We start from the raw sequence: 14,097 nt of genomic DNA, 5'->3' as shown, positions 1-14,097 counted from the left end.
TTGAAAAAAGTCTTTCACATGTTGCCCGAGTTACGGACAAAGTCAATAAAAATTTGTATGCTGGAAACCTGGATAAGTATTACTGCACAAATTACAATTCTTCAAAATTAAAAAAGCAGCACATTGGACAATTTTGCAACACGTTTTCCATTCGCTTTCCTTGTAAACAAATGTATTTTTTCCTAATTCTGAATCACTTGCACCATCAGCACAGTCATTTTTCCTCGGTTGTGCTCGTCATTAAGACTGACTTTCAAGGATATCCACGTCCTTCAAAAGTCCAAGAGAATACATTTATAGTTTTCTTGGAAACTTCTTAACTGAAGTTTTTCAGAAAATATGTAAGTTTATCGAAAGGCACGTCTGGAAGTTCTGTTACTTGGTTGAAGTGGCTAGGGTTCAAATAATCCATAAAGTACATTGCTTCTTGAATCTTGAAGAAATACTCAAAACTACCATGTCCAATATTGTGTTGAATGCTTCGATGCAGTACCTGGTCATTGGATAGAAGCAGCTTCATCTTCATATTCACAGGAAAAATCTTTGTCCATCTCTGAAGGCGAATTGTTGATAGGTCAATAGAAAAAAAGAAATCACGTTCTAAGTCTTCAAATTTGTTATTGGCCCATTCTGCAAAGCTTAATGCTGCATTCTTAATGGATTCAAAATCATCTCTCTACTCTTTCAGTTGGAACAGAGTAGTCTGCACCATCCGATAGGACTACACTAGCAGCACCCTCTATTTGGAGATAGTTTGACAGAGATCGTCACTTGAAATATCTTAAGGAACATTTGTGCTGTCCGAATTGTTTTGAACTTGAGAAGATCTTTTATATATCCTTTCGCTTTACACCTAGCTTTTGGTTTGATATTTTCTGTAGAAGCAATTTTCTTAATTGATATGATCAACTCTATATAGGCTACAAAGCAGTTTTTGGGTTCGAAAAATGACCAAACTTTTTCTGAAAAACAGTGTGTTTTCTACCATCTTGTTTCCGCAATAACTGTAAGACGCCTTTGTTAACATTTGATCTTCCAAATGTACATTCGCTGATAAGACTCACGCATAAATATCGCAAAGTCATTCAGCAGAACAATGACATAGTATCAATGCAATTTTTTGTCAGATCACATATGACATGATTGAAAATGAAATGAAATCTTTAAGTTTTACGTCCCACGGTTATGCCGGTTAGGCTAAAGAAAACGGTGATGATGAGAGATGAGTGAAATAGTGGAATGAAGAAAGTGGGAGGAAAACGGAAGAACCCCGAGAAAACCCACGAGCACGGTGTTTGTCCACCACAAAGTCCACACGGCGCGAGCTGGGATCAAACCAGGGACCCCAAGCACCGGAGGTGAACGCTCTACCACTGAGCCACCGCGCCCCCGATAAGACATGATTGAGTATATGAGCGTAACACCACACGTGTAACTGAGTTTCTTAGTAGTTAAGCGGTTAGCGTATGCGCCTTTGTCGTGGGAGACCTGGGTTCGATTCCCCGCGGGAGCTCATGTGCTTCGGATTTCCCGTAAATCAGTATGTCCCGTCTCATATAGCCTCGCTGCTAAAAGGGCCGTTAAACTCAAAATCAACTGAATCGCACGTGTAACTGATCATAGGTGAATTGAAAAAATCCGAATATTGTCCTTGCATCTTACTTGAGCCATCGGTTGAATTTCAAATACACTTCTTAATATCAAGGTTCAACTTCTGCAGAATTTCCAGCAGTAAACCGCAAAGACACTGGCCTGTGGTAGATATGCATTTTACAATGACAACAACCCTTTGTTTAACAACCATTTTAACAACATACCGTAAAACAACAGAGCACTGGCCTGAAACTACTATATCTTGAGTAATGTCTAATAGAACAGAAAATATTGAAGCTTGAGAGACTTCTTTCGAAATATCTTCTCTGATAAGTGTGCTGATAGCATTCAAAACATAATTCACCGTGTTTAGTAAAAGTTATGCGACCACTATCCTGCTTACTTCCTCGTATATGACTCTTCTCGGTGACTTTATCTAAATTACTTTTAAGCGGAAGATCAAATTTGCTTAAGAAAGGAATAATATGCAAAAAGTTTCCATGATCTATAGCTGTGTCTTTCAGTTTATAGGCTGCTACATTTCCTCTGTAAATGAGCCGTCTTTTACCAATAAGTTTCTGCATTTTGAGAACTCGATACATTACCTGTCTGTTCTTCTCAACCTTATACTGCCGTTGTTTTACCTGCTCATGAGGAAGTAGTTTCTTAACATGAAGTAGTACGTTTTGTCGCGGATTAAATATCCGAAATGTTTCAATTAGTCCATGACAGGTTGTAATTTATATAAGTGGTACGTTTTGTCGTGGAATAAATACCAGAAATGCTTTAATTAATCTTGATAGGTTGTCATTTATGACAGGTCGTCAAAAGTGGTACGTTTTGTCGCGAAAATTCAAGTGGTACGTTTTGTCGCTGGTACGTTTTGTCGGGACACCGGTGAACAAGCCGTGAGCCGATCCATTTAAACCAATTGCGCCATTAGAGTCGGTATAGAACATACATGATCAAATGGACCGAATTTTGTTCGCTAGAGGTCAGATATCAGTTTTAGGAAATTACTGTATATCCGGCTCATTGGGTTTCTTGTATCTGGGTTCTCGTTTAAAGAAATCCTTTGTTTGACTGTAAAGAAGAGTTACAAACTAAGTTCTTGTACAGTCAGATGTAAATTTCCATTTCGATAAATTTCTTGTATAACCATCTTCAGAAATAAACGGACTGAACCAATGTTTAGTAGTATTTATTGGGGTAGGTGGGTGGGGCGATAGGTCCCTTGGGGCTCCTTTGGGTATGACACTGGCACTTTAAATCGTCTCCTTAACTTTAAAAGCTTTCTATACGTACAGAAAATCGACTAAAATAATAATAAATTTGGTCCTGCTGCTTGTTAAAACTGAGGAAAGCAAACTCGCCGAGAATAGACCCGGGACCGCCCATTTGGCAACGAAGAGGCAGCATTACTTGAGTGTGAATTATATTAGTAACAACTATCAACTTGTGTAATTTGCGTCATATACTGAATATAAGGAAAAGTTGATGACGAAGTAACGCGTTACATTTTAAAAGTAATTTAACCAACTGATTGAACTCTAGACAAGATATTTCATGTTTCTGTCAAATTATGTTTTTATATCAATGAAATATTTTATCATTTTGCTTTCAATGTGCCCATATTATTCAAAATTACCCAATTTCTAGTCAATTACATTTATTATCATTTATGAATGTTCACGCTTACACTCTGAAGCCTAAGAGAACCTCAGTGTCGTTGTTTCCCAAATTGATACTGATTAAACGTTTTTACTGATAAATCCAACAGACCAGCAGAGTTCAATAAGAGTAAAGAAAATATATGTTAATTGTCATTGGTATATATTTTCTCCAATGAAAATGTTAACAAATCAAGGCACTATCTAAGGATTTAAAGACTAAAATCATAAAACAATTAGTTTGCCTGTAGTGCTGTGAACGTTAATATAAGAAAGAACATTAATAGCTTTTGAAAACGAACTTCTGAGATCAGCTTCTGAGGGTTCAAGCCGACTCAATTGGGTGAGCTGTTGGTTCGGCTCACTTCTCAGTCCAGCTAGATAGTGAGTCGAGCCGCTCGAGTCATTGACAACCCTAAACCCGGGGCGATCAGTTTTGAACATGATTGGCTGGCGCCTTATAACTTATAACAATTTTTGGCTCGAGCCCGAATAGTTTCTCCTCCGGAACTCAAACCCAGAACCTCGTAAACGATGTCCTTCCTTGCCTCCTAGACTTCCCGACGTTCCAAACCGGCAGTTAACCAGTAAACAAATCATATATTTATTTAGTATTCAGATATGTTTATACATGTTCTAATAATATTATTATTTGTATCATCGATAATAATGACATTATGTAGAAAAAAAAAAAAACTAAAAAAAATGTTTCATAGCTTGTAGGTGAAAAAGGGAGAAACAAATATCCCCTTTCTTCACCAAGAGGACAAACGAGTATTCACCCACAGAGTGTATATATCAAATTCATCTGGGTGCCTTTTCTAAACAGTCAGAGGTATCCTAAAAGTAGTCCGACATGTTTATGACAAGTCAGGTAACCACTTTTACATTTTTCTTTATCTTTGAATAGTCGGTATTGTAGGCGAGTACGAGTTCAATTGTACGAGTTCGTTTAGGAGCGGGCAGTGGACATGTGTAATAAACCAACATCCCCAAAGACCATTGACCTTGCCTTCGACTCGATCGTTCCGGCCCTTCATTGATAGAAAATTACCTTCCACCATTTCCGTAGAATGATTCAAACCGAAATATAAATAAATGACTGTATATGAGATCAAGGCAAACGAAAAAAGAAATACGTAGCATTCTGCTGTTTGGCGGGACAAGTGGCCTGAAAATTCTCCTCAGAATGATTAATTTTCTTGTTACTCTTAAAAATATTTTCATTTGCTTGCATGCTTTATTATCAATAGCGTACCCACGATTAGTTTTGCGTAAGTGGTGTAAACACCTCCTCTGTACTTATCATGTCATACATATCATATAATGATTCATATTGATTTCTGAGGGATGGGATAAGGTGGCTCTGTCGTAAAGTATTCACCTCTGGTACGAAAGGAGCCTGGTTCAAGCCCAGACCATGTGAATTTTTGGCGTACAACACGGTGTCCATGGGCTTACTCTAGGTGCTAATACACTCTTATCCCAGCACTCTTCATAATAATTCACTTTCTTCATTCAGTCGTTCCTTTTAGTCCAAAGTTCATAATTATGGTACGTAAAGCTAGAAAATTTTTATTTATTCATTTTCTACCTTAAGAACTCTGAATTCATGGCTTCGTCAGACAATAGAAAATGTTGATAGTAACAATACTTTTAATATGTTCGTATCCTTAATCTATTCCACTATGCTATAGGATATATGCTTGTGTATCAATAATTTAGTCAACATTTTTTAAATTGGAAATTTGTCATTTTTTTTAAAACTGAAATTGTAAGTTCATTATACTTACGTGGAGTGTATCGAGTTCTGATATTTTATTTACCTAATATTTTGTATATAAATATGACATAGATTTAATACAGGAGGAGGGTAGAGAAATTATTTTCGCATTAAGGCTAATTTAAAAAGACGTCGTTTTCATCTTTATTTTAATACGTAGTGCATATACGATTGAATTTATGCTTTATTTACAATAATTTCTAAAATAATTTGCAGCATAATCCACTTTCACTTTTGTCAATTATTTCCCTATTTCAATTTGCGTGATAGACTCTGCACCCTCAATATACTATCTGAAGTCTAGAGAGAGAGATTAATGTAATATAGTAAGATAAAAAATCAAAGCTTGTGCTAGACAAATCAAAGTGCATGAATTTTTTTTTTTTTTTTTAATACAAACTTATGAGAAATCACTAATTTCTCGAACTTCTGAAGTACGAGACAATGAAAGTTATCAAGAAATGTGAAACATAGAGGAAATTGTTGCATACAAACTGTTTTCTCCCGTAAGATCCAACACTTATCTTATGGCAACCAGGCCAGTGGCCAGCCCAAAAATGTACGGGGGACCCGGTAGAAAGTAACGGGGGGGGGGCGATCCAACCATATTATAGCTTATTTACAAGCTTACCGTGAAAAATTTAGAAGTGCCGGTAAAATTTAGGGGGGCTGGCCCACATAGACCCCCTTGGATACGGGCCTGATGGTATCACTGTTTACAGCGTTCTCAGCGAATTCATTCTTCTTTGCTCATTGATAATTTAGAGTAATATTTCATCTCACAGAATCCGCATGGTACATTGTTCTCGGATTCATTCTAATCATTATGATCATCACGTGTAGCATAGGTAACACTTGATGGCACGAGCCTATTTATTTTTGACTGCTTGATGCTTTTCGTCTTCAAGCAGGCTTTAACCGTGTCGCCACGTTTGGCTTAATCCTCGTTTCACCTAACCAATTATCTGACACTTTTATGACAGATAAATTATAAGATTTGTGTCCGCCATTTTAGGAGGAAAAAGGATCCTCGTTTGGCCTAATCCTCGTTACGCCTAAAATGGCGGATAATAAGAAATAATCGTGGAAATTCAACTAGAGGGAAATTATATAAGAGAAAATTCCCTAGTATATAAAGAATTAAGAAATGTAAAATATATAGATTAATATTATATTAACTATTTTCGAGGAGTTAGGATTACCAAAACTCCTTTATGTATTTACTAGGACCATGGATATATACGAATATATATGAGTAGGTGAATAGCAAAACCCGTTAAATTCACATTTTAAAATTTGTGACAAATCGAGAAAAACTGTTTAAACACGTCATAATTGTAAAATAACATTAGAAACTAGAGAACATTAAAAAATTAAGAATAATTTCAGTGTTGGTCTGTCGAAAGCTGTGTAATCACACTAGTCTGCGAATTGCGTTATTGAAGAAAATAGTTTGGATTTAACAGGTTTTGCGTATGTAAATGGAAATAACAGCTTTTGCATCTGGACGAGCGGCCATTTTTGTTGAGGCTCAATATACAAAAGCCATCAAAAAGAAAGGGAGTCAGAGTCAGAAATCAGTATTATGCCTACTAAAATATTGGGGGGGGGATTGTATTATCAACTATGCATTACACAAGATTGGCACAAATTAATATGGATACATAAATGCTACATTAATTTTGTTCTAAATTGAAAACAATGGATCCAAATGTGCAAAAAAAATTGAATTACGTAACCTCCTCTCCATCATCATCTATTAAACGGAAATCCATACCGTCGTCGTCCTCTGGTGCATCACCATTTTCTCGGTTTTCTATTCCTCAAAAAACTCTTTGTAAAACGTGAGCTTTGAGCTACTTTCAATCGTCAAACCCTTCGTAACTACAAGCGGAGTTAATTATACCTATCCATATACATTTCTAAACTGAATGACTATATTTTGGAAGAGTTTGTAACCTTTTATGGACTAACATAGGGTGAATATTAATTTGCCAATTATCCCAATACATGAATTTGAAATATAGCAAAACAAAATGTGCAAATATTGAGTTTCAGCAAAACAGTGGCAGAAAGAGAATCAGAAATAGTAAATAAGTGGCAATTTTTTTAACATGTTGTACTAGAAGCATGTTATAATTTTGAATGATAATTGACACAAGACATTTTAAGAAAGAGGTTCTGCTGAAGCTGAAGAGACCGTTTAGAGAAGAACCTAATCCAACAATGTTATGTTCAAAGTAAAGAGTTACCCTGAAATACAAAACAAACGACTTTTAACCACAGATAGTCCACTCACCTTGTCTTTTTGGCTACATTTCGTTTCCAGTTTTTCATGTGCCTTGTACGTTTTCTAGACAATTTTGGTGTTGTCTGATAACAAAATTATGATCATCGCTGCTTAGAGTATCGTTTCCTTTCGATTTTGCGTGCATTTCTCTAGTAATTATTAGAGAAAAGCAAATATACATAGAAAAGTTTCACGAACAGTTAGGTTAAGACGTATAGTGTCTCCATTTTCAGTCCAGGGTGCGCGGTGGCTCAGTAGTAGAGCGTTCACCTCCGGTGCTTGGGGTCCCTGGTTCGATCCCAGCTCGCGCCATGTGGACTTTGTGGTGGACAAACACAGTGCTCGTGGGTTTTCTCGGGGTTTTCCCGTTTCCTCCTACTTTCTTCATTCCACCACTTCATTTACTTTTAATCATCCCCGTCTCCTTTAGCCTAACCGGCATAAGCGTGGGACGTAAAACTAAAGATTTCATTTTCTTTTTTTTAAATTTTCAGTCCAAAAAATAAAAAAAAATAACGAAAGAGCACACTTCAAATTCTGCCAAATAAAATTTCGAATGATTTACGAAGAGTTGCAATAAATATTCAGATTACTAAACTAATTCTATACAGTACGAAACCTCAAATTGTTTGAAATACGGATTTAACCGGGTTTGATTCTGCTTTTCTCATTAGGTTATTTGCAGGTTTGGGATTAATAGTTTATGAAACTGAATATGGAAGAGGGATTTAACTGGTTTTGCATCTGTATTTCTCAGTTCTTTACATATTAGGGAATATATTTTTTTTTTTTCGAAAAATTTCCCTCCAGTTTTATCTCCACAATTTTTTATAGTCCACCATTTTAGGCGAAACGATGATTAGGCCAAAGGAGTATCCTTATTTCGCCTAAAATGGCGGACATAAAGCATATCTTTTATCTGTCATAAAGGTGTCAGATAATTGGTTAGGCGAAACAAGGATTAGGCCAAACGATGCAAGATCGGTTTTACCACATTCCTCCATTGATAACTTCAGTTTCATGAGAAGCTGTTGGATATGTTCGGGAGAAGTAAGTAGACCTGTACTTTGCTTCTCCTAGGTGGAGATATGTTTGACATTTTATGTAAGAGTGAGAAGAATTTGCAACAGTGTACAGCATATGATGGAATTGCTGCTCCATCATACGCTGTACATCCCATGTACTTTTAAATATACTGTATATCCCAGACTGGATTTTTAAATTCGATTATCACTTGAAGTTCCGGGCTCAGATAGGCTGATTTCATGAAAATACACTACTCTATCCAGTGATTGTAATACTGTAATACATGAATGGTGTGAGGTGGCAAGCACAAAAGTTCAATGCTATGTTGCTCACAAATTTTGAGAGCTTGTAGCAAACAGTGAGAAATATCTCCGTCCAAAATTAACGAACATTTTTGGTAAACGGCATCTGAATGGAATGTGTTATTATCTCTATGATTTTCACATACACTCTCAATGATTAGTAAAGTTTCTAGGTGTCCCGACAAAACGTACGAGCGACAAAACGTACCACTTGAATTTTCGCGACAAAACGTACCACTTTTGACGACCTGTCATAAATGACAACCTGTCATGGACTAATTAAAACATTTCAGATATTTAATCCGCGACAAAACGTACCATTTAAAGGAAAAACTGACCTTGAAATGTCAGACATTTAGTTCGAGGAAATCTGACATTGTAAACAGGGTTGGTGGTGGTTATCAAAATTTACTTTCACCAAAAGTTTTCGTGGGGGGGGGGTAATAGGCTGCTGAGAAGAACTCTACAGAAACAGATGTACGGCGCAAGGAAATAGAAAAGAGCCTAACAACTGTAAAGAAGTGATGTTAGAAGAAGAAACACTCAAGATGCTTGACGGTACTTCTTTTCTGTTAGCTGACGACGGATAAGAAAATAGAATTATATTTTTTTGTGGTAATAAGGGCAAAGAGAGCTTGAAACGCTTTATTTTTTTTTTTTCATGAGTGGTACTTTCAAGTGCTCTAGTAAACAATTTTCTCAGATTTACAGTATCCATGCAAATTTTGGCAGTTCGTATGAAGAAACAATATCAATCCGGTAGTTTTTGCTTTATTACCCAATAAGAATAAGAAGACAGATATTCGTTTGTTTCAACTCATCCTTCAGTCTGTGCCGGAGTGGAAACCAGAAATAGTGAATGTGGATTTTGAATCGTCGGTCATATCTGCGCTTCACCAGGTATTTCCTTCGACAGAAATCAGTGGATGATTCTTCCATTTTAAGAAATGCCTTTGGGGAAAGGTTCAGGAGATAGGACTTTCGGTGAAGTATCGACAGAATGAGGAAATCAGGCATTGTCATGGTCTTGCATCCCTTAGTCTTAGTCTTGGTCTTACATCGGTACTTCTCTCATCACCAATCTGTTCAACTTTTAACCTTATTTTGGCCGGTATATATATATATATATATATATATATATATATATATATATATATATATATATATATATATATATATATATATATACCGTCCTATCAAGTGGTAAGTTTTGACGCATGTCATTATTTGATAGCTGATTGGAAGACTCTTTGGAAGTAGCCCTCCAGGCAAGTGGTACGTTTTGTCGCTTGTCATTATTTAAAGTGTTTTTAGAAAACCCTTTACAAGGAGCCCTCAGGGTAAGTGGTACGTTTTCTCGGTGGTACGTTTTGTCGCGTATTCAAGTTTCTAGCTCAGTAAGCCACTATCGCACTTCAGATCTATCAACAACTGGCCTTTCATGGTTGAATGAACTTTCTCTTTTTCCTGAAATGAGCATTGCAATCTTCTGTCTTAAGATAAAAAAGAATAAATCGAAATCTTTAACAAAATTACAAGATATCACTAGTAAGTTTAATTTCCAGAGTACACTAAGTAATACGAAGGCCATCACACATAGTCTATAAACAGGATTCAGTTATATTAAATCATTATTAAAGAATATATATGATGCGTTATGGATAAGAGCGAACTCGCCGTCAAGTATTTTTCATTATTATTATTATTATTATTATTATTATTATTATTATTATTATTATTATTAACTTCTTGGAAATGATAGGAGACAATAGTTGAAACTTAAGGTTTTTATAACATTCAGGAGTAGTAGTTAACTCTTGTGAGTGACATCTTTCTGGACTATTTTCTCAAACCTGAATCAGTTTTATCAAAAAGGACTCAGGTGATTCTGCTTGTATTTCATAAACAAATATTTAAGTCCAATGACCCAAGATAATGTATAAAACAATTTTTTATATAAAAATATGCAGGAAAGGTAATTTCCTCTTGGGGGTGAGTTTTCTTTTTAATTTTTCTCTAATGCGACGTGTGATTTTATTGATACTTCCTTTAACTTGCAGAAATAGCTCTGTTGTTTGGGGTTGTAATTCATCAAGTTTACGTGAGGTAAAAGAGGAAATTCTACCCCATATTGCATGTTTGAACATTCTCATACAAAATAATTTTCCAGTGAAACCCAGCGAATAAATTATTTGATTTTATTAAAACAGTGGGCATTTATCTTCTTCATCGCATTCAAACAATCCTCATTTGTTACGATCAAAAATAGTAGAGTAAACGGAAACAAATACCCCAGATTTGGGATGTCCGTATTTTAAATGATATAAGAAGAATATAAGTTTCTGTGAAGACGTTTGCCAAAATTGCTAGATTATGGTACAATAAAGCGTATAGTTGTTTACAGCTTAACAAATATCCCAATACATGCAGTTCAAATCAGTCAAGACCGTCTTATTCTCCCGTATTCTGGAAATTACTTTCCAGAATAACTTTCATGAAAGTATTCGCTTTTGAAGCATATAATGTTTATATATTGCTTGTGATTTAAATTAGTGAAGAATGGGGAGGGAGATTAATTTGTGGGAATCAGAAGTGAGACCACTGAAACTTAAAAGTTTATTCAGTAGTAACCAGAGTTGGCGTGGGTCAATGAAAGTTTGACCCATGACTCACTGACCCACCACCCATCGTGATCCACGACTCACTGACCCACTACCCACAGTGACCTACTCTGACCTACCGCCCATTGTGACCCACTCTGACCCACCATGACCCACCACCCACCATGAACCACTCTCATACAATATGACCTACTCTGTCTCACCAAAATCCATCGTCATCAACTGTGATCCACGGCCTCTTATCTACGGACTAAAGAGTTTACACTTGTAATAAAACAAGACTGCGAAATTGTGAGTAATCGGGGTTTGAATTTCTACTCTCAAGTACCGCTCTGTTACAATAACGGTGGATCTGACCTTTACGATATAACATTTTAAGGTCTTTGTCAGTGTGGAACTTGAAGCACTTCGAGGTGGGGGGAAATTAGTGTGTGCCTAAAATATACTTGTACTAGGAGAACATTGTTGCAAGTGTTCATTTCTCAACACATTCCAAAAGAAACTTCTATACTCAGGAAAATACCCCTGTGCAATATGGAAAAGGTTATGATTTCTCAGTTCACAGTATTTTTCTCATAAAAGAGTTGAAAACTCACTTTTCCATAGCGTATAGAGGTGTTCGGGTACCCTCTGTGAGAGCATCTCCATAAAGGATGTTCATAATGGTAATTTGTGTAATCACTAAAACACCACATTAAGCTTAAGTTACAAATATGCATAATTGCAATTATTATGAATATTTATTCAAAGTAGTTTAGGTTCTAATTTATAAAAAGCAAAGAAGAGACTTATGAAAAATTAGGTACAAAGTTGAATAACACAAATAAGCCATTAATAATACAAGTATGCATTTTCCATAACTCGTAATTTGCCATCTTATAACAAATCTGAAATCGGGTTTCTTTCCTGTTGGCCTCCAGACTTTTTTCGTGGTAAATCATCCGCAGCAGAGTGATGTCCATCCTTCAGTCAAGAAATAACAGCTCGTCTACTTTGAACTTGTTTAATGGTGGGCCATTAATATTGATGAAGAACAAGTTAGACAATGTTTGAGCACTTAGTCTATTTCTAATCTCAGTCATCTGCAAACTCATAAGGGGAAATCCCCGTTCACACTCTGTCGTGGGAATCGATAATATTTCTACCCGATTTCTGCAACTCCTCATCGACAATCTGCTTGTTAGACTTAAGTCTGATAACGATTTTTCTCGGTCAGTTTTGAAATACTCAGCAAGAAGTATCACCTCCCTCACCATATAACATCTTTTCTAATCGACCATGTCAGTTGGCACTGTCGACTCATGGTACAGAAACTTCATCTACTATTCCTTCGATAGGGAATATTGTGCAAAATTATCAATTAAAGCCTGATAAACTGATGATTTCTTATTTTTCTATAAATGTATGTTTTGTAATTACACATGAGGGTTTGATGTCATTACCAAGTTCCCTCCTCCTAGAATGCAAAAGGGAACGAGGTTCATGGGAAGTGTTCAGAGGTGCCAGGGAAGTGTTCAGAGGTGGTACATTGTTTGCAAATTTTTCATTCATAAGCTGATTTCTAAAATAATAAATTGTGGAATGTATTGTCCAACTGCGTTCCAAGCGACTATCACAGTGATATTTTCGCCTCACCCAAAGTAAGTACCACCCATTTTTCCACCTTCTTTGGAATGACTGTGACTTATCCACGTTGTATATACGTTGTTATTTCTGTGTTGAGACCAATCGTTAAAGGAACGGATTTCAAGGACTCACTGCCTCCTTATAAACACCCTCAGCTCGAGCTCTTGAAAGTCCCTCAGACTTCCGTAATGATAAATTCGAACGTCTTTTCATGAAACTTGATTCAGCAGCTAGTTTCTCAAAGGTTGCGGAATTTGATTTATTGTTAGATATCGATACACAGCTTTACGAATCGTTTCATGGTGCAGCTTAATCTCTTTTACCTGAGAGTCATAATTCGTTTTACCAACTTCCTCCTGTTCTTCTCTCAGTAGTGTGGAACATAGATGTTCATTTTGCTCCGACCTCACTCACCCTCGCCCTCACAGTGACAGTTGGTCCTCACCCACGCACACCCTCGTCCTCACAGTAGAAGTTAGCCCACGCCCTCGCGAGGATGGTTGTGCATCGCCCTCGCTCGCCCTCCCTGTTGTACTAGAAACTTCTCCTCGCCCTCGCGCACCCTCGCCCTGGTAGTGGCAGTTGGATCTCGCCGTCGTTCACCCTCATCCTCGCAAAGAGAGTTGTCAATCGCCCTTGTTCGCCCTCATATCATTGAGGATGAGGTATTTAAGGGTGAGGAAACCCTTGCGAGGATCAGGTCCTCAATTTTGCAGCCTATTTGCTGAATTATTTTCCTGAACATACGTCCTAAATAAAGAAAACTACACATATTATCGTATAACTTACTCCAGATCACCTAAAATGGAACAAATCATTGACTACTCCACGCTTAATATTACCATGAATATGTTCAGATGAAATTTGAATAGTTTCTTTTACATCTTTCGGTGCAAACTAATGTTGCCCATGAGACGAGACGAGACGAGAAATAAGGTTTATCATATCGTCTCTTAAATTTTATAGAAGTCTCGTCTCGTCTCGTCTCAATTTTCGGAAACTTCTTTATTGTCTCGATTGTCTACGTCTCACTTCTCGTCTCGTTCTGTAAATTTAGATACAAAATGTATTCCCTTTTCTAGAAGTTATCAGAATCCTTCTGCGTCATAAGAGGTGTAATAACATTTACACCATAAGAACATCTACGCAATGTTTAAACCATATTTATTATTGAAATATATTGTGA

The 14,097-nt window shown here is 36.6% G+C and overlaps 1 protein-coding gene across 1 annotated transcript in view; it reads left to right on the top strand.

The window, feature by feature from the left end:
* Positions 1 to 14,097, top strand: part of LOC145687797 (uncharacterized) — a 236,539-nt gene that overhangs the window by 149,772 nt on the left and 72,670 nt on the right. The window lies entirely within an intron of this gene.

The sequence above is a fragment of the Thermobia domestica genome, chromosome 6 (assembly GCF_964235325.1).
Source record: "Thermobia domestica chromosome 6, izTheDome1.hap1.1, whole genome shotgun sequence".
Taxonomy (NCBI): domain Eukaryota; kingdom Metazoa; phylum Arthropoda; class Insecta; order Zygentoma; family Lepismatidae; genus Thermobia; species Thermobia domestica.
The sequence above is the reverse complement of the archived record's forward strand: the minus strand, read 5'-3'. Positions and strand labels throughout refer to the sequence as shown.